Source organism: Suncus etruscus, chromosome 10 (genome assembly GCF_024139225.1).
Source record: "Suncus etruscus isolate mSunEtr1 chromosome 10, mSunEtr1.pri.cur, whole genome shotgun sequence".
Lineage (NCBI taxonomy): Eukaryota > Metazoa > Chordata > Mammalia > Eulipotyphla > Soricidae > Suncus > Suncus etruscus.
Genome location: NC_064857.1, coordinates 8,227,111 through 8,248,035, shown reverse-complemented (window position 1 = coordinate 8,248,035; position 20,925 = coordinate 8,227,111). Strand labels below are relative to the sequence as shown.

Sequence of the window (20,925 nt, the reverse complement as noted above, 5' to 3'; positions counted from 1 at the left end):
TTCTTTCTTTCTTTCTTTCTTTCTTTCTTTCTTTCTTTCTTTCTTTCTTTCTTTCTTTCTTTCTCTTTCTTTCTTTCTTTCTTTCTTTCTTTCTTTCTTTCTTTCTTTCTTTCTTTCTTTCTTTCTTTCTTTCTTTCTTTCTTTCTTTCTTTGTTTTTAGGTCATACCCAGCAGTGCTCAGGGGTTACTCTTGGCTTTACACTCAGAAATCATCCCTGGCAGGCATGGGGGACCATATGGGATGCCGGGATTTGAACCACCATCCTTCTGCATTCACGGCAAATGCCCTACCTCAATGCTATCTCTCGGGCCCTCACTTTCCAACTTCTTAATGTGTGCAATAACTATTATTGTAAGGTCTTTTTACATGATGAATACTTTTGAAGATATAAATTTTTCCTCTTAGTACTGCTTTAGCTGTGACCCACAAATTCTGATAATTCGTGCCTTCATTCTCACATCTTCCTCTTTCTCCTTATGATTTGAAACTTTCTTTCCATTATGTCTGTTATATCTTACATCAAATACGTCATATTTTTATTCATGGATTTCCTTAAACCAAAGTTTTGACTACCAGTTATTTATTACTTTTTCTCTCAAAACTATATTCTCTTCTTTAGATTATAGAAACAATTAACATATATACCTTCAACAAATGAGTGGCTAAAGAAATGGTATTTCTATGAATCTTCTAATTTACTTTCTGACCCACCAGGTGCTAAATTTATTTCTTCATTTCTGTTTATATCTCACTACTATTTTTAGTGCATCATGGTATGAGAAGAAAGTTAATACAATTCCTATCTTTATTTTATATAGTTATGTCTGTGGCCCAGCATGTGGTTCCCTTGAATTGGAGAATAATATGTATTTGGTGTTTAGGGTGAAAGCCATATATATATGTGTATATATATTTACACATATATACACACATTTGTATGTATTTATATAGTAGACAGATATCTATTACCCCATTCTCTTCCATTTCTTCCTTCAAAACCAGTATATCCTGTTGCGTTTAGCCTGGTTGATCTATCTATCTATCTATCTATCTATCTATCTATCTATCTATCTATCTATCTATCTATCTATCTATCTATCTATCTATCTATCAAGTGGTGACATAATTGTGCTGAAGTCTCCAACTACTTTTGTGCTGCTTTTTATGTCTTTATTCAAGTCTACTAGCAGTTTATTTATTATTTTGTTGTTGTCTCTTTGGGTACATATATTCAGGAGGTTATTTCTCCTAATTATTAAGAAACAATCTCTTATAATTGCTATAAAACATAAGTGTGTTTTCTGATATGAATATGGCTCCTGCAGCCTTTTTAATGAAGTTGTTGCCTTGACGGTTTGTCTTCAAACCTTTGATTTTGAGTCTTTGTTTTCTGTGACTATTCTGATATATTTCTTGCAGGCAGCAGAATATTCAGTTCAGTTTTTGATCTTTTTGCCACTCCACATCTCTCAATTTTTACATTTAATTCATTGACATTGGGTAATATGATTGACATAAAATTTTAATCCAATCCTTTTTTAGAAGTTGAGTGTGTCTGTGGGATTTTCCTTAAAGTATTCCTATAGTTCTTCTTTTAAAGTTTGTTTTGATTCTATAAAGTTATTGAACTGTTGTTTAACTATGAAGTTGTATTCTTCCTTCACCTAAATAAGAGCCTAGCTGGGTGAAGTATTCTTGGTGCTCTCACTTTGTTGAGTTTTTTCAGTATATGCCATCACTGCTTTAGAGCCTAAAGGGGGTTTATGATAAGTATATTGTAAATCTTAAGGATATTCCTCTGCATGTAATTTTCTTTATTGACCACCCTGATTTCAGTATTCCATCTGTATACATTACCAGTGTGACGAGGCTGTGACTTTGTTTTTCATTGGGTCTCTTTTAGCTGCTACTATTCAGGTATCCAGAATGTTGGTGCCTTTACTCTTCAACTCTAGGAAATTCTCAGAAATTTTGTATTTTACTGTTTCTTCTTATGTTATTTTCTGTTTAATTGTTCCCAATTTCTATTATTGTCTGTTCATCTTTTAAGAATTTTTCCATCTTCTGCTCATTTATTTTAAGATTCCTTTCTATCATCTGCTGTTGTCTGGAGATGTTGTGAAACTCATCTTTTGACTCATCAAATCTGTCCTCAGCAACTATTACTCTGTTGGCCAAGCCTTAGAGTTAGATTTTTATTTCACCTATAAAGTTTTTCAGTTCTTTCATTTCTATTTGAAGTTTTCTCATTCTCATTCTCAAATTCTCTTGAGTCTTATTGGCTGTCTATTCCATGGATTCTTTGAATTTCTTGAACATCCTCAACATTTTCTCTATAAAGTCCTTATCAGAGACAATGTACTAGTTCTCTTTTTAAAACTACTATCTTCTTTCATTAAGTACATTGGGTTTCTGTGTTGCTTTTCTATGGACACATCTGCAGTGTGGTAATATGTTTTATGTTTGTTGTGTGGCTCACTGAATAAAAGGAATGTGAGGTTTCAGAGTAAAACAAAGTTGCCTCATTTTTTTGGCTTGCACTTACTTTGGGTGAAAATGGTTCTTCTCCATCACAAAGAGTACTCTATTTCCATTTTGCCTCAGTTTCTTGGGATTTTTAATTCTTAGTTTTTAGTAAGAGTCCATATTTTTTACCAACAAGCTAAACCAATCAACATTCCCACTAGCTGTTTATAAAGATGCCTTTTTCTTCATATTCATATGAGGTCTTTTTTTGTTCTTTTTTTGCATGTACAAATGTTTTTAATGTTTTATTGTTATTAAATATAACCTTTATATATTGTGATATTTCCATGAACTACTATATATTTTTATCATAATTATTTGTTTTATGAAATCTATATGACAATGTTTTAAACCAATAATTATTATCATGATTACTTAGTAACAGCTTTATTTTTTTTCTTTTTTATTGGGAAGATGTGGGGAGTAGGAGAATCTAGTGTAGAGCAGTTGATATGATATTGGCTTTTATTTATTTATCTCCTGAAGTTTATTTTTCTTTGAACTTGAAACAACTGGGTTGCAGGTGGTTGGCTTGCCTCCATCCCCCACATTAGAGTGTTTATGAATAAAAGTTGACTTTTAAAAACAAAAAACATACTTTTAGTTCCTAATCAAGATAAATAAGATCTCTTTAGCCAGTAGTCTTTATTTTTAAAGCAAAAGAATGTGTGAATAGGACTGTAGCAACATTTTTTAGTTGTTATTTAAGGCAAATTTAATGTAGATTAAAGTAAATTTGTAAAGATTACAGAAAATTCCCACATATCTAATTTAAACATATTAGTTCACATGACAGTCACAACTAAGGTATCAGTGTGCAGTATTATCAACACAGCTTCCAATTTTATTGAGATCCTTCTCCTAGAGAGTATTTTTGTTAACCATTAATATGGCTTACTTTGTCTAATAATGTATGAGTATTCAATTTAAAATTTTTAATTTTTTGTTCTTGGCCACACTAAGTAATATTTAGGAATTACTTCTGGTTCTGTTGTCAAGAATTACTTCTGGGGGTGTTTATGGGGCTCTGTGAAATGCTAGGGATCAGGTTGGCTGCATGCATGGCAATTGTCCTACCTACTGTACTATGATTCATACCTGAAAATATTGTTTTTTTAAATAAATTTATACTGGTACAAACAGATTCTCAAAATTAGCTCAAAAACATAGAAAGATGATTATCTATTCTAACTATAGGGAAATTTTATTTTGAGGAAAGTAATTAAATCACATTTTATAATTGGTGATAAAGAAAACACCGAAAAATCAAGTTTCTGCAGGTAATAGTGGCTTTTCTCAGGAATTAGAGAGTCCACTTATTCCATTCTGGCTCCAGCCATCAAATATTAATATTTTCTCTTTCTTTACAAAATGAAGATAAGTCTTTATTTAAAAGGACATATTCTATTTATTCAGAAGTATGAGCATATTTCTCTTTGGCATAATTACTTCTACAATTCAATCAGACAAGTGGCCCAATTGGTTGTTCTTATTTTTGGAAAATTAAATTAATCCTGAGCATGTTATATCCAGTACAGACTAGTTAGTTTCATAGTACATCATTGACATTGCCTAATCCCTGGTTAAAGTATTTTCTTTACATCATCTTATTTTTTGTATATCTACTATTGTATTACATTTTAAAAAGGTAGCAACTAAATAAATTTTACAAATACAAATGTAAAGAAAATAAAGTCAGATTCCATAATAATTGATGAAGAAATATCAAATCAGTAAATAATATTAGTATCATATTCAATTTTAAAATCACAAATTTAAAAATGAAATATTTCATCTAAAGTCTGAACTGAAAGTTATTTTAACTATCCAAAAATGACACAAAATTACACCTCTAGGACTTAAATCTGAACATGTAGAAGAGATGTTACATCTTAAAGTGAGACTCTATCATAAGAATTCTTGTAGCTATGGCCTTTGTTCTTGAACTACTGCAAGTCCATCATCTTATTTTTGTGGAACTTCTTCAGCAATTCTGGAGGCTATGAGGGTGCAAAAATCATGTATTACTTAAGAATGAACATAGGGCCTTATTCTTGTTAGGCAAAAGCTCAACTCTGAGCTATTGACCAGACCTGGAGACTACAATTGTATTGTGAACTCACAGAAGAGGAAAGAAAGACATCACAGACTAAATAACTTTCCAGAATTAGTTCCACTTTTAGTGAATGTCAAGGTTAGAATTAAAACTCAGGCTTAGTTTTGAGCATAGGAAAAGAAAACAAAACAAACCCCTCAGACTTAGTTTTTATTCCTTCTCCATAAATTCATAAATATTTCAAAAATAAGTGAGTGAATGAATAATGAGTGAATGAAATATACCCAGTTGCCAAATCTTTGAGGGGCATATCTTATGTGGGCGGACCTCAGTAACTGTTTAGTATAGCCTCACCTCTAATTTTTTCACAAAATCTTCCTGAAGGAAAACAAAGCTATTTAGTGCAGTTTGGGGATTTGCATAGAACTCAAAAGAATAACTCAAACAGCAAAAAAGAAAAATGCTCTTGACTATAAAAGACAACACAAAACATCATAATGAAAGTAAGGAGAAATATAAAGGAGGAACAAGCATTCCTTTTATTGATTATTGATTCAAAGTGCTATAAGGAAATGGGAAGAGATTGAATACCTACTTTTGGGGTAAACTCTTTAAATAGCCTCATTTCAAGATGCAATAAGAAATCATCTAAACTCTGAAAGAAGTAATGAGGAGTCATTGAATGCTTTTCCATCTTTAGTCAACAAGCCTTCTATTCTGATCAGGATATAGAAAGAGACCAAAGGCAGGAAGTGAGGGACAGAGGAGACTTTATTAATCCACAGCTAGATAAATGGTTGACCTTTGGCAATACGGAAGGAAGCATTTCAGGAACTATTCTGACAGAAGACATCCTCCTCATTAGAAAGACATTTTGAATATGAAAAGTATAATGATATTCTCTCTCTTTCTGACATCTGTAAATAGGCCTTCCTATTCTTTTTTATTTCTTTTCACTGCAAATCAGAATTAGGTTTTTATTTCCCAAATAGTATAAGGTCTAAGAATCTTTCAATGTGAATATTGTTAATTTTCATTTATTTATGTAAGATAATACAGGAAGTCTGAAGTCATGCTTTTTTAGCATAAAAATCAAATGAAATGTTTTTTAGTAAACAGAAAATTCTAAATTTATTTTGAAAGAACTAAAAGTCAAGTAGGTTTACATTTTCAGAAAATGTAGAACAGGAAATAAAGAACTAATCTAAGCAAGAGTTTAGAATTTGGGAGTTCTAGGGGAAAACCAAATAGAGTTGTAAATTTTCCCTGAAAAATAAATCTAAGTATAAAATATTTAACAACCTTATAGATATAAAATAATATCTAAAAATATTCAGAAGCTAAGAGGGAGTGATATTATAGCAGGTAGGGAACTTGCTTTATATTGCCATTGACACAGGTTTGATCTCTGGCACAATATATGGCCTTCTGAGCACAGAGCCAGGAGTAAGCTCTGAGCAAAACCAGATGTGCCCCAAACAAAACAAACAAACAAACAAGTAAAAAAACCTTCAAAAACAAACAACCCCCCTAACTCTAGCTCATTAATGTTTACTTTCCCAAAACAATGTTTATTGGATGACCGACTTAAAAAAGTTCCAAAGATGTAAAACAAGGATAATTGTGCATCATTATAGTATACAATAATAGTATCCAATATGGAGGTAACAGTGAATAATCTAATTTATAAAAAAAAAAGTGAAAAGTAAAAAAGTTTCACTTTTTTTTTCAGCTATACTACTCCTAGGAATATACCCTATGAACACAAAAATACAATACAAAAATCCTTTCCTTACACCTATATTCATTGCAGCACTTTTTACCATAGCAAGACTGAAACAACCAAGATGTCCTTCAACAGATGAAAGGCTAAAGAAACTGTGGTACATATACACAATGGAATATTATGCAGCTGTCAGGAGAGATGAAGTCATGGAATTTTCCTATACATGGAATCTATTATGCTGAGTGAAATAAGTCAGAGAGAGAGAGAGAGAGAGAGAGAGAGAGAGAGAGAGAGAGAGAGAGAGAGAGAGAGATGCAGAATGGTCTCACTCATCTATGGGTTTTAAGAAAAATGAAAGACACTCTTGCAATAATTTTCAGACACACAAGAGAGGAGAGCTAGAAGATGCAGCTCACGACATGAAGCTCACCACAAAGAGTTATGAGTGCTGTTAGAGAAATAACTACATCGAGAACTACCTTAACAATGTGAATGAATGAGGGAATTAGAAAGCCTGTATTGAGTACATGTGTGGGTGGGGTGGTGTGGTGTGAGGGATATTTGGGACATTGGTGGTGGGAATGTTACACTGGTGAAGGGGGGTGTTCTTTATATGACTGAAATCATACAACTGCTATCATACTTGTAATCACGGCGTTTAAATAAAAAAAATAAAAAAGGAAAAAAAGTGAAAAGTTTAGGCAGTCTGACCCTGTTTAGAAATTCATGCTAAATATATGTTGCCAATTATCCACAGAAGAATTTTAAATCTACAGCATTTATGATTTTTGAAACTCTGAAAATAGATAAGTTTTATTTAGGAAAAAATAAAGTTAGCAAAATCATAAGACTGAGCTCTTTGCATGATAATGTCCTTATTTAGTGTGACCTATAGGAGTATATAATATTTAAATTATATTTATGGTTTGAACACCATAAAGTACACTTTAATATTTTTATTAACAGCTCAGGTGTTCTAACTAAAAAGAAAATTATATTGAATCAATTTGAATAAAATATTGGCATCAAATTTAAATCAAATTGAAGAATTATATGAACAATTCTCCAACTGCTCATACATCTTTATTTTTCTCAAAAAAATAATCTCATAGTTTTCTCTGTAGCAGTTTCTGAAATTGGCAGTTGTGATCCCTACAGAAGGGAGGGTTCAATCCCAAATCACCATTTAAAAATCCTAGGTATGTCTTTCTTCAAGAGGCCACTCTATTTGGAAGCTTTCAGCTTTGTGTACAAAATGCTGTCTGTCACCCTTCCCCTTCCTCTTAAGACATTTCATACAAAAGTTAAATAAAACCAAATCCACAGTCATCTTAGCACTCCAAGCAAGACACTGAGAAAGTTCCATTTATATTATCATATATTATGATCAAATTATCAAAGCATTTTGCAATTTCATGCCCTTACTCTCTCCCTCCCCAAAACTTAAGGATGCTCTAGGGTTAAGAAGGCAAAAACGTGTGTGTGTGTGTGTGTGAGTGAGTGAGAGAGAGAGAGAGAGAGAGAGAGAGAGAGAGAGAGAGAGAGAGAGAGAGAGAGAGAGAGAGAGAGAGAGAGAGAGAGAATGCAGTGGGCAGAGTGCTTGCCTTGCAAGCAATTGACCCAGGTTAACTCCTCTTGTACCTTATATGGCTCCCCAAACACAGCAAGATTAACTCCTAGGTCCAGAGACTGAAGTAAACCCTAAACACCTCCTCTGAATATGGCCCCAAAACAACCCCAAAAATAAAAGAAAGAGAGCAACATTAGGCTGACTGAGGTTTATAGTTTGGAAGATAGATGGAACAATTCTCTGAGTGAAGCCACCTTGGCATATTAGTTTGACTTTGGGTCAAGACAAAGCTTACAAACACCTTTGTACTGAAAATTTCCAAAAGATTCATGGTTAAAAAATACTTCGTTTGTGGACACTAAGCATTGCAGCCTTCCTTGACATCCAGTTCACCTTTCTCACCGTTAGCATATCAAAAGCAAACCCCTATTGATGTTTTCCCTCCTTTTTCTGTACATGATGTGTGATCAGATACATCTATTTCATGATGTACAGGCACAGTTTCTCCTTATCAATACACATGCATTCTCCTGAAAAACTACAAAATACATAAGATTATTTCCATCCAAATTATACCTGACAGAAACCTCATCCATAATCCTCTAAACTGAAACTTCACTATAGTTTATGTAGGCTGAAATATTTTTCTCTGATGATGCTGTTTCTTCACTCTCCTTCTCTATGGTGTTGTTTCTGTGCTTTGGGGTGATGATTTATAATATCAAATACATTTAAATGATTAATGTAGTATATTATAATAATGATGATAATTTATAATAGACTAGACAAAATAAATTTTTATTCCAAATGCCAGGGTAAAAGTGAAGGACTTCCTCTTGATCTCACAGTAAAATTGCTATTACTCTCCTAGTAATATTCACTTTACTCTGGTTTACCATTCATATATATGCAGGAAGTCATGTGTCTGTCAGTCCATCCTTTAGTTCCATCCATGTTGCAGGAAAATGCATTATTTTAAAAACATTATAATTAAATCTGATCAATTTCAGGGACTAGAGAGATAATATAGTGGGTAAGGTGCTTGCTTTGAATGCAGTTGACCTGGGTTCAATATTTGGGCTTCTATTTGATCCATGAAGCACTGCCAGAAATAATTCTTGAGGGCAGGGCCTGGAGCAACCCCTTAGAGTTTATCACTGGGTGTGACCTCAAAACCAATAAAACAAAACTAAATCATATCCAAGCCTTTTAAATATCTCTTGCATTTGCACCAAGAGGCAGGGGCAAAGGGCTAGTGTTAACAGTAATATGGGATCATAATCAACTACTCAATGGCTTTAAATATTTTGTGCTTTAAAATGCTCTGCATTATGGTTTTTGTGAGTATGCTTTGAGAATTTAGACCTTGAAACTGTGTCTTTTTATCTATAGCAGATAAAAGATGATAAAGTTAGCCAGGAAACTCAGAGCCCACTATTTCTGTTCAACCCTCACCTCTGCCACTACATGCTTACTAAATTGGAGTTGTGTCTACATCTTAATTTGAAAAACTAGATAGCTGATAAAATAAATCTGCAAACTTTTTGACAGGTATAAACTTTGCTTAATTATTGCCATGTCTAAAATAGGAGGTCATTAGACATGAACAATCACACACTCATGTCACATGCATTTACTTTTTCATTGCCTTGTAATGTTCTTACAATATTTTGATATATTAGTTTAAAATATTAGGTCATAACATTATTACTTGTTCTTTATTTTTTGAATAAATTTCTCTCATCTATGAGAAAAACTGCTTCTATATTTTTTGTTTTATGTGATTTCCTTTCTGCTTCTGATTTTAACTACTTAATTCAGCTGTAAATTGTTTTGAATAGAATGTGAGAGTTTAGTTGGCAACCATTTTACCAAATATATTTATTGCATATTTCATTCCATCAGTATAAATGTAGGTAATTTTCATTCCAGGGCTTCTTTTTCAAAGGCAATGCAATTTGTTTTATTCATCTCTATATAATTGCTTATTTTATTTAAATTGCACATCTGCTGTATTTGGCCCACAGCAAGGTGCTATTTCAATATTTCTTTGTTATCTGCAATAAATTTGAATAACTTTTACATTTTTAATATATTTCTTTACCATCCTACTCCATCCCACATTCACAAGCAGGTACTCAAAGTGTGCTTTAGAGTTCAACACATTTTACAATTTCATAAACCTCAGATCATTGTGAGGGGACTAGTATTTTCAATATTTTTTTTCTTGAGGTACTTTATCAAAATTACTACACCTGTCCTCAGTGGGCCAAGGAATCTGCATTTTAGGGATGAAATAAAGGTGGTGATGAAAATGAAGTTATTTCTAAAATAGACATTGTAGTTTTAGATAAGAGTAGATGGCTATTGTTTTGAATCTTCCATTGCATTGAATTTGAGTTGGATTGATTGTTAAAAGGATGTAATATGAATAGAATTGGTGAATTGAGGAAGGACTTACCCTTCTGGGAAAATGACTGATTTGTTTATTGACATGTTAAGTACAATATGATGCTATGTTTGTAATCATGAAATACCTTTATAAAATTTATCACTGACAGAGAGATGCCCAAGTGATATGACAGTGGGTAGAGCACTTTCTTTGCACATGTCCAATCCAAGTTTAGTCTCAGACATCTAAAATGGTACCCTGATCCTAAAAGTGAGCCCTGAGCACAGACAGTAGTCAGCCCTGGGGACTACTGTGTGTCACACTTCCCCAAAACCTAAATTAAAAAAAATGTATAAAATGCTGGACTCTGAGTCAGGACATGGTGACACAGAGGTTGGTGTAGGTGCTTTGTAACCATGGTGAGTGGCAGCAGGGTCCCATTTGCAGAAGCAGCAGTGACAGTTTTCCTCACTCAAGGCCCTGTGTCTAGCATCACAGAGTCAGGAGTGTGGGTAGAGACATCTGTGGCTTGCAGTGGGAACAATGGATCCATGGGGCTGTGACCTACAAAGGATGAGGGTTTTGCTCCTGGCTGTGGTATCACTCTGATGACCAATTCCACATGTCCATACTGACCTCTGCAGGTACATCATGTCTGCTCTGAGTATGTCTATTGCGTACTACATGTATATTGCCATGTATTACATGATACACAGATACATTTCACATTTCTCTAGCCCTTTACTAAATCTCATATTCGGAAAATGTGGAGTCTAAGGTTTACACTAAGAAGAAATCCACCCAGGAAATAAGACTTGGGCATTTTCCTTATGCTGTGCTCATATCCACTTCCTAATTCCACTGGCCATACCCCATGGCAGAGAAGTAAATGTAACCCTCCAGCACGGGTGTCTCTTATCTTTTTCTTTCCAGGAGAAAACAATTTCAATGTGGATGTAAGCCCCTCTTATCCAGGATGCTCTCAGATGACTGACTCAATGGTTCCCAATGTTGCTGACTCTCAGGACTGCTTTGGGCTTGTTGCAAATACTCAGGCCTCTCCCTGAGTCAGCATATGGAGCCTGGAGCACAAATGTCCACTCTTTATCACTTATGTACAAGCTTCATAGGATGAAGGGGATGAACAGCCACTGGGTCTGGTCTCTGTTCTTGGTGCTAACATGGATCTGAAACCAGCCGCCACATTTCCAACTGTTGCAGGTGTCTTGCATCTCAGCATCTTCTAGTGGGGACAAAAATTCCTTCATGAAAGAAAGCGGGCACACGAAATAGACAAATATGAAATATGAAATGAGACCACACAAAATACATTGTATGGGGACCTGTGTCTGCAATAGACGTGTGAGACAAATTTACTTTTCAGCTGATGACATTTTAAGCACAACTCTGGTATGCAAAGTATTTCTGCGAAAACAAAGGGCAGGGAATCTTAGGAGAAGGAAGACAATGATAGCAGGCCCTAGAATATACATATCAAAACCTAGCCAATACAGGTGAAAAGAATCCCAAGCTAAAAGGTAAGAAGTGACATAAGGAGGTGTTCTAGTTTAGAAACATGTTCTTATAACCAAGAAGGAGAAATTGGTTTTGCTACAATTTTGCAGCCTGCTGGAATAGTAAAATGCAAGAAAGATAGGATCTTGTTTACCACCAAGAAGCTGAGACTAGAAAAACAAGTTGCAGCTAATTTGGCTGAACTGATCTTTGAGTTGCAAATATACTTAGCCAGCAGGGAACTTTGGCGGTCTTTGGTACTGAAATTTCTCTGACTGCACAATAACTGAAGCCGAATTTTGGTCTATAGTTTTGCAAGGGAGACAACAAAGCCAAATGATAAGAAAGAGATATAATGTCACCGCCATGTCATGAATATAACAGAAATATAGCCAGTAATCCAGGCAGGGATTATGATTGACTTTCTCCAACGGGCCTGCTGGCTGATATATTTCTTGGGGGAAAATCAGGCACTGCACCAGGAAAGCCAATAGACACATCTGGGTGTGCTTCCCTTAAAATGGAAACATCCATGCTGCATGCTGTGGCATCCAACCATGTTATAAACCCAGACTCTCCTCAACTTCAGACTTTCTGCAAACCATCCAAGGAACTCCTGTGCTCACTGGCATTTGGGGACTCCCTGCTTCTGTGCCTTACACACAGTGTCACATCTGTGAGACCTGTACTCGGTGTGGGATATGATCAGATTCCCCAGCTCTGGAAATTAGGACTTGGTATTTGTCCTTTCTCTCCAAGTTAGTTATATTTAACCTTTAAGGGTTACCTGAAGTCACCTCCCAAATCAGTTGGTCCAGCTCAGACATCCCACCTAAATCCAGATGTTTGTCTAGTTGCCAATAAAACCTAAATTTACTTTTGTTGTTTTGGGGGCCACACCAGGTGGTGCTCAGAGGTTACTCCTTCTATGAACTCAGATAACTCCTGGTGGGCTTGGGGGAACCATCTGAAATGCCCAGGATCAAACCCAGGTCGATTGCATCCAAGTGCCCTACCTGCTGTACTACTGCTACAGCCCAAAGCATGGTTTTCATTCTATGATGTATTCCAGAAGCAAAATATCACCCATATATCTGGCACAAATGAATGGAGTATCATGTACATCAATGTCCTATTCCAGAGAATATTAGTGATTTTTACTGTAACTTCAGTCTACATGTTGTCCTGACAAATTTAGCAGTGTCTCCTTCTAGTAACATCAATACCACTTCCATGTTTCTCACAAATACTAATCAATCTTCCTTTATTTTATTCCGTACCAGCCCTCCTACCCACCAAAGTACACAGCATCTTCTCTTTTCAAAGAAAAGAGTCTTGGGTTCATAAATCCCATTTTTAAAATGCTAAACTTTAGGGTAAATGAGACTACTTTATAATCTATGTTCTCAGATTACAGACTCTAAAATGGCTAAAACTGAGTATGGGGATGTAGTGGGATGGGAAAGGGAGATCAGGCTCTAGAGAACATGGAAACCCACCTGGAACTCATTAAAGGTGAGAAATAATTAGACCACCCTCACCTGACTGATTCAGAAACATAGTTCCTAGAACAAAGGTCAGGAAATTGTAAAGAACATCCCATAATACAGTCCTAGAAGAGAGCGCTAGCCAAGAAATAGAGGATTCTGAACATCCATCATTTGATACCACAGAGAATCCTGAATCAGGGATTCAGGGATTGCTGGGTCTTGAGGGAACATGAAAGACAAATGGCTCCTGAGGCTCAGAGATAGACACAAGTGGAGGGAATGAGACTTCAATGTGTGAACAAGAAAACAGTTACTGTCCTCCACAGACAACAAATAAAGAGAGATGGAGCTGAGGAGTAGATCCAGGCCTGAGCACACACTGAGCAGGGCAGCAGCCCTCACTGCCCAAGGTTTTGAGAAAGAGTGAGGCCTGGGTATTGCCCGAGTTGCTGTGATAAAGATCCTGTTGCGAGAAGATGCTACTGAGGGACCAAAAAGGAACAGAAGAGATGACTCAGACTGCTGACCACACATAACCCAAAATGCACTCAGGCAGACTGAGCACAGACTCTGTCCCCATTCCTATATTGCACATGTGTGATAGACACAAAACACATGCGCACCCTGGGAAGGTTTTAGAATTTCCATTTATTTATTCTTAAATTTCAAAGATCTCCTTTATTAACCTTGAAAAAAAAAACAAACAGGAATTAGGAAAAATGAAAATTAGGTACTTATTTCAATAGGGAGAAACCTAATTCATGCAAACGACCTAACGCAGATGGGAATAGCCTTGGACTGTCTCTGTGTGTGACAAAACAGGCATGTATATCAGGAAAGAGAATGCAGGTCAGGGTAGAGAAGGGCCTGGTGGGTGGGGGTGGGCCAGCGTCTCCCCTCCACACAGTGACAGGACAACAGACACAATCATGTTCCTTGGCAGAAGAGGATCCGCAGTTCTTGAGTAATAAAGTGGAAGCATGGGGATATCTTGCATCCCTCAGCCCCATGCAGGGGCGATCTTTCACACTGTGAAAAGAACAATGAACAGACTCAAATGACTTTCAGAAGTGGTGACATCCTGAACCAGAACTCAGAATGTTCCTCTCAAAGAACCCCCAAACCCACTCACCTCAGCCAACTCCTCCCTTGTCAGGCCTCCTGAGATTTATCTTTGGGGCTCATGAGAGACTCATTAGAGCCTTGGGCACTACTGTTGCCTAAGGAAGAACAAACAGCACAAGATTAGAGGCCCTGTGATAGGACTAAAGGGGGAACCCTGGGTAGGGGAACTACCCCCAGGCTCCTTTGTGTTCTATCCCCACGGTGCAACAATTCCCCATCTAACTCCAAACTCACTTGCAGTCTGAGAGTTCTATCCTCCTGTTTCACCTGTGAGAAAAAAATGGTACAGGAGGTCAGGGAGAACATTGGGCCATGAGACCACAGGAAACTCTCCAGCTCAGAATCTAAGAGAAGCTCTCGAACTCTGAAGACTGAAGGCAGAATCAGGAAACTTGAAGATAAAAGATGTTCCTGGACTGTACCAGCCTCCTCAGGAGGTCAGTGCCCAAAAGGGATATTTCCTGTGACCTATGCCCACCAAGAATCAATTTCATCACTAGCTTATTGAGGTGAAACTATCTTTTATTTCACAAACCTGAGAACTGTACATACAGAATGAGTGTGAGCAACACTTGGGGGATCTAGGTGAAATTTCCCACTAATCAGACAGGAGAAATTCTGTGTGGGGTGACCCCTAAAGTAGGGATAAACAAAGTTAAACAACCGCACCCACCACCACTATACCACCACCAAACCCGAGAGCTTCTTTCTGCAGATCACAGTTCCCATCACAGCGCCAATGACCAAAGCCATAAGGACGACCAAGCCAATAAGTATGCCATTGTGGTGGTAGTAGACCAATGGGAAGGGAAGGAAAAGGAGAATGAGACCTCCAGGCTTAGGCCCTACCTTCTGAAGTTCCCCATAATAGAATCTGATTTCCCTAAGAATAGGCCCTGTGCCCTATCCCCTCTTTACCCCATCTCAGAATGTCAGGCTCTGGCAGCCCCTGGTGTTCCACATGGCACGTGTATCTCTGCTCTTGTCCAGAAGGCACCACCACAGACGCCCACTTCTGGAAGGTTCCATCCCCTGAAGGCCTGGTCTCCACCAGTTCTGTGTCCTGGGTTAGTTCTTCCCCATCACGATGCCAGGTCAGGGAAATCTCCGACGGATAAAATTCCAGAGCCCAACACTTCAGGGTGACCTCAAGGTCAGAGAAGGGGTGGTGGGTTATGTGTCTTTTGGGGGGTTCTGAGGAGGAATAATGAGAAAATTCATACTCTGGTTTACTTCCAGGATGAGAATGAACAAGTCATTGAGTTGAAATGAGGCTCAAAGTCAAATATCCACACTCAGAAAACGAACAAACAAATACACACCCAGGTACAAGCCTGGCTCAGGGAACTGGGATCAAACTCTAGTCCTTGGAAAATTCTAGAAGACGGTTTGGGCTAGGAAACTCAGGTCTCGCAGAGACACTGATTTTGGAGGGTGAATGAAGAAGCAAGAGACAGATCTTTAACTTACAAAAAAGCGAACTCAGACCCCCATCTAACACCATGCACAAAGATCAAATCCAAATGGATTAAAGACCTTGATATCAGACCTGAAACCATCAGGTATATAAAACAACATGTAAGTAAAGCACTATATGACATTGAGACTAAAGTCATCTACAAGGAGGAAACAGCACTCTCCAAACAAGTGAAAGCAGAGATAACATGGGGCAATAGGGCTATAATATATATAATATGGGATAATAATTAAGCTGGAAGCTTCTGCACCTCAAGGGAAATAATGCCTAAGATACAAACCCCACTCACAGAATGGGAGAAACTATTCACACAATACTCATCAGACAAGGGGCTAATCTCCAAAATGTACAAGGCACTGACAGAAGTTTACAAGAAAAAAAATATAATCCCATCAAAAAATGGAGAGAAGAAATGGACAGACACTTTGTCAAAGAAGAAATACACATGGCCAAAAGGCACATGAAAAAATGCTCCTCATCTCTAATCATCAGGGAGAAGCAAATCAAAACAACTATGAGGTACCACCTCACACCACAGAGGCTGGCGGGGATGTGCAGAGAAAGGAACTGTTATCCACAGCTGGTGGGAATGCTGTCTAGTCCAACCTCTATGGAAAGCGATATGGAGATTCCTTCAAAATCTGGAAATTGAGCTCCCATATGATCCAGGTATACCACTCCGAGGGATATAACCTAGGAAGACAAGAATACAATACAAAAACCCCTTCTCACACCTATATTTATTGCAGCACTATTCACAATAGCCAGGCTCTGGAAACAACCAAGATGCCCTTCAACAGATGAATGGCTAAAGAAACTGTGATACATATACACAATGGAATACTATGCAGCCATTAGGAGAGATGAAGTCATGAAATTTTCCTATACATGGAATCTTTTATGCTGAGTGAAATAAGTCCGACTCGGAATAGTCTCATTTATCTATGGGTTTTAAGAAAAATTAAAAGCATTGAAATAATTCTCAGAGATGAGGGCCGGAAGGACCCGCTGAATATAAGAAGATTGCCACAAAGAATGGTGAGTGTAGTTTGAGAAATAACTAACGCTGAGAACTATCCTAAGAATGTCAGTGAATGAGGGATGGAGAAAGCCTGTCTTGAAGGCAGGCAGGGGATGGGGAAGGAGGAAGATGGGGGGTGTTGGTGTTGGCAATGTTGCAGTGGTGATGGGGGTGTTCTGTTATGACTGACAGTCAGCTACAGACTTGCTTATAATCATGGCGCTTACATAAAGATTTTTATTAAAAGGGAGGGTAGAGAGAAAGATGTGCTCAGCGGGGATCATGGTCTGGGAAAGTCGAGGGGGGCTTCTACGGAACTGGAGGTCGGTTGTTTCAGAGGTGGTCATCTCTTCCCTCAGGGGGACCTGGGTCCCTGGGGTTCCTGTGGACACAGGGTGGACCTGGGGACGAGTGTGTTGCCAACAAGTGGAAAGCAGGTGGGTCCCTCGGTCTCCCAAGTCCAAGGAGGGAGGCCGAGGGTCCTCAGCGTCAGGCCCTCGCACCTGCACGCAGCAGCGTCTCCTTCCCGTTCTGCAAGTGTCCGAGGAGCCACTGGACGCAGGTGTTGTGCAGGTGCTCCTCTGCTATTCAGCCGCCTTCCCCGCTCCCACTTGCCGCGCCGGCCGCGGTCCAGGAGCGCAGGTCGTCGTTGAGCGCGATCAGCCAAGAACTGCGAGCGGGACCGGGACCCAGCCCGACTCTCCTCCCGCAGATCAGCCTGGAACTGAAAGCGAAACCCCGACCATCCCCGACGCTCCTCCCGCCTCTCTCTGTCCTCTCTGTCATCTCTGTCCTCTCTCTCTCCTCTCCTCTCTCTCTCACTCTCTCCTCTCTCTGTCCTCTCTCTCTTCTCTCTCTCTCCTCTCTCTGTCCTCTCTGTCCTCTCTCTCTTCTCTCTCTCCTCCCTCTGTCCTCTCTCTCTTCTCTCTCTCCTCTCTCCTCTCTCCTCCTCTCTTCTCTCTCTCTCTCTCCTCTCTCTCCTCTCATCTCTCTCCTCTCTCCCTCTCTCCCCTCGCTCTTCTCTCCTCTCCTCTCTCCTCTCTGTTCTCTCCCCTCTCTCCTCTCTCTTCTCTCCTCTCTCTGTTCTCTCCTCTCTCTCCTCTCTTCTCCTCTCTTCTCCCTCTCTCTCCTCCTCTCTCCTCTCTCCTCTCTCCCCTCTCCTCTCTCTCCTCTCTCTTCTCTCTCTCCTCTCTCTCCTCTCTCCTCTCTCTCCTCTCTTCTCTCTCTATCCTCTCTTCTCTCTCTATCTCTTCTCCCCTCTCCCCTCTCTCTCCTCTCTCTCCTCTCTTCTCTCTCTATCCTCTCTTCTCTCTCTATCTCTTCTCCCCTCTCCCCTCTCTCTCCTCTCTCTCCTCTCTTCTCTCTGTATCCTCTCTCTTCTCTCTCTCCTCTCTCTCTCTCCCTCTCTCTCCCCTCTCTCCTCTCTCTCCCCTCTCTCCTCTCTCTTCCCTCTCTCCTCTCTCTTCCCTCTCTCTCCTCTCTCTCCTCTCTCTGGCTCTCTCCTCTCTCTCCTCTCTCCTCTCTCTTCTCTCTCTCCTCCCTCTGTCCTCTCTCTCTTCTCTCTCTTCTTTCTCTCTCCTCTCTCTCTTCTCTCTCCTCTTTCTCTCTCCTCTCTCTCCTCTCTCCTCTTTCTCTCTCCTCTCTCTAAGATTGATCAATGATTTTTATCGTTCTTGAAGAAATGAACTTTCTAAAGCATCAGTGGATTTCAATCTTAGTTCCTTTTGGAATCGCTGATACCAACGAAGTACTATTTTTGTCCTTCTTTGAATCTTTTCTTGTAAAATGAAGAGGTTTCTCTTTTTTTTTTTTTTTTTTTGAAGAATGAACTTACATTTATTTTGGCAAGAGGACAATTTGACAATAGCCAGTATGATTGTGAGGACATTTTATTTGTAAAAATAATGACTAAAACAGTGTCATAAAATTTTATTTATAATAAAATAACACATTATCCATTGACTTTAAGGAAATGACATCTACCTTTTGAGAAATTTTTGAGGGGCCCTGGAACCCACTCCCAGTGATTCTTAGCACCGTGTCCTTGAACTGTAAATTCCAGAGTCCAGAGTTGTGAAGCTATAGTGCCAGGGATCCAACTCAGAACCTTAAGTGTTCTAATACTTTGAGTTATCTCCTTGGTTCCCAAACTATGTGTTTTCCGAACATGCAATCATTAGTAATTGTAACTAGCAAGTCAGGGACATGTAGAAGTTACGGTGGTCTAAAATTCATAAAGTTTTATGAAGAAGACTGACATCTTGCCTTTTTTTACTCTAATAAAACTAGGTTTCTAATAGAGCCTTTCTTTGACATGTCCATGGTCCATATAGAATATAGTCACTAAAAACAAAGTTCTGCTCTGGTAGGCTATTTTGTTTATTTTGCCTAAAAAAAAGACACTCTGCTTTTGTGGGGGAGGTGTGTGTGTGTGTGTGTGTGTGTGTGTGTGTGTGTGTGTGTGTTTGTGGCCACACCTGGATTAACCCTGCTAGAGGATTTAGTATATTTGAAAAAAAGCAGGATTGAGGTGAGAAAGAAGAAGCAAGGAGAGAAGAGGGGAGGTAAGAGGCTGGAGGGGAGAGAAGGGGGGGAAGGGGAGAAGAAGAAAGGGAAGGGAAGAGAGGGAGGTTTCTCTTTTTCTAAACTAGCAGCAAGTTCTTTCCAGTGCTTAATCAAGATAAAGGGAGCATGGGACTGGATTAGGGGCTTAACCCAGCTCCTTCCTCACCTCCCCTTGGATGGCCACGGGTCCTGGTCTGCCCCCCACCCCCATCCTCACCGTCTTTACTCTGGTTGTAGTAACGGAGCAAGATGTTCAGGTTCGCTCGGGAAGTCTGTGCACGGCCTAGGGCATCATTCACCGTGTTCCTTTTCCAGTGCTCGGGCTGCATTTTGTCCACCCACGGGGCCCGCCACTCCATCGTCGTCCACGTACCCCACTTCTATGAAACGGGGCTCCTCGCGGCCAGGCACTGACAGGCGGTGTCAAAATACCTCAGGGAGTGTGCACCTGGGTGGGGGAGAGGGAGAAGGTGAGACTAGGCCCCAGACTTTGCAACCCCTGCAGCCAGGCCCCGGAAGCAACAGCTGGGAAGGGGCTCTGGAGATGCAAAGGGACCATGGAATTCAGAAGGTGAGTCTTGGGGTGCAGGTTGAGTTGAAACTTTGAGAGTCCCCACTTTTCTACCTGCAACGGATTTCCCTCCCGACCAGACTCACCTGCGGAAGAAGTCTGCTTTACAGCTAGGCCACCCAAAAGCATCAGGACAAAGATTTGGAACTTCAAGGACCACATTTTCTGGGTTTTGAGGGATACCCAGTCTGGGCAGGTCCTTACTACTTTAGAACCGCCTGGGGGTGGAATGAGGATTGAAGCTGCGGAAACTCTAATTAGATATTCCACACAGCTAGACCCAATGGTAGTGTGGATTGAAGTTATGTCATGAGTATTCGGGCAGAAGACTGCTGACACAGGTTTGAAGGGAGAAGTGAAACTGAGGACACCGGGAATCCCCAGCACTGAGCTTTCCAGGCCCCCCCGCCCCCCATGCCACCTTGGGGTCAAGAGACCTTGAGATCCACACCCAGCTGCTGGCTCATTTCTCACACTGTCTCCCTTTGGCCTGCTCCCTGGACTGAGTCACGTAGGTGTCCAAGTGTAGTGTCCCCTAAGGGGACATCAGTCAATAGGTGCATTACATTCTTGGAGGGAGTGTGGGATAAAGACAAAGGACACACAAGACACACAGACAAAGAAGATGGGAAACCAGTAAGAACCAGCTATTTATTCATTTATTGCAAAGGGGGCAGCTCAGTATATTTCATACATGGCGGGAAAGCACTGTGAGCGACTTCTCAAGGCCTTTGGTTACACAGATAACAGCATAAGTTTTTTCCCCAAAACTTCCAACATTGTCTAGCTACATAATTAACCATGGTCCCCTAACATAACTCTCTCTAGGACCTGGTCACATAGACCACAAAAATTGTTTCTCCCAACCCATGGGATGTGTCCAAAATATG

The 20,925-nt window shown here is 39.3% G+C and overlaps 1 pseudogene; it reads right to left on the bottom strand.

Annotated features, from left to right (window-relative positions):
• Nucleotides 1-11,395: 11,395 nt before the first annotated feature.
• LOC126020841 (class I histocompatibility antigen, Gogo-B*0101 alpha chain-like) lies at nucleotides 11,396-20,197 on the bottom strand (annotated as a pseudogene).
• Between the last annotated feature and the right edge of the window lie 728 nt (nucleotides 20,198-20,925).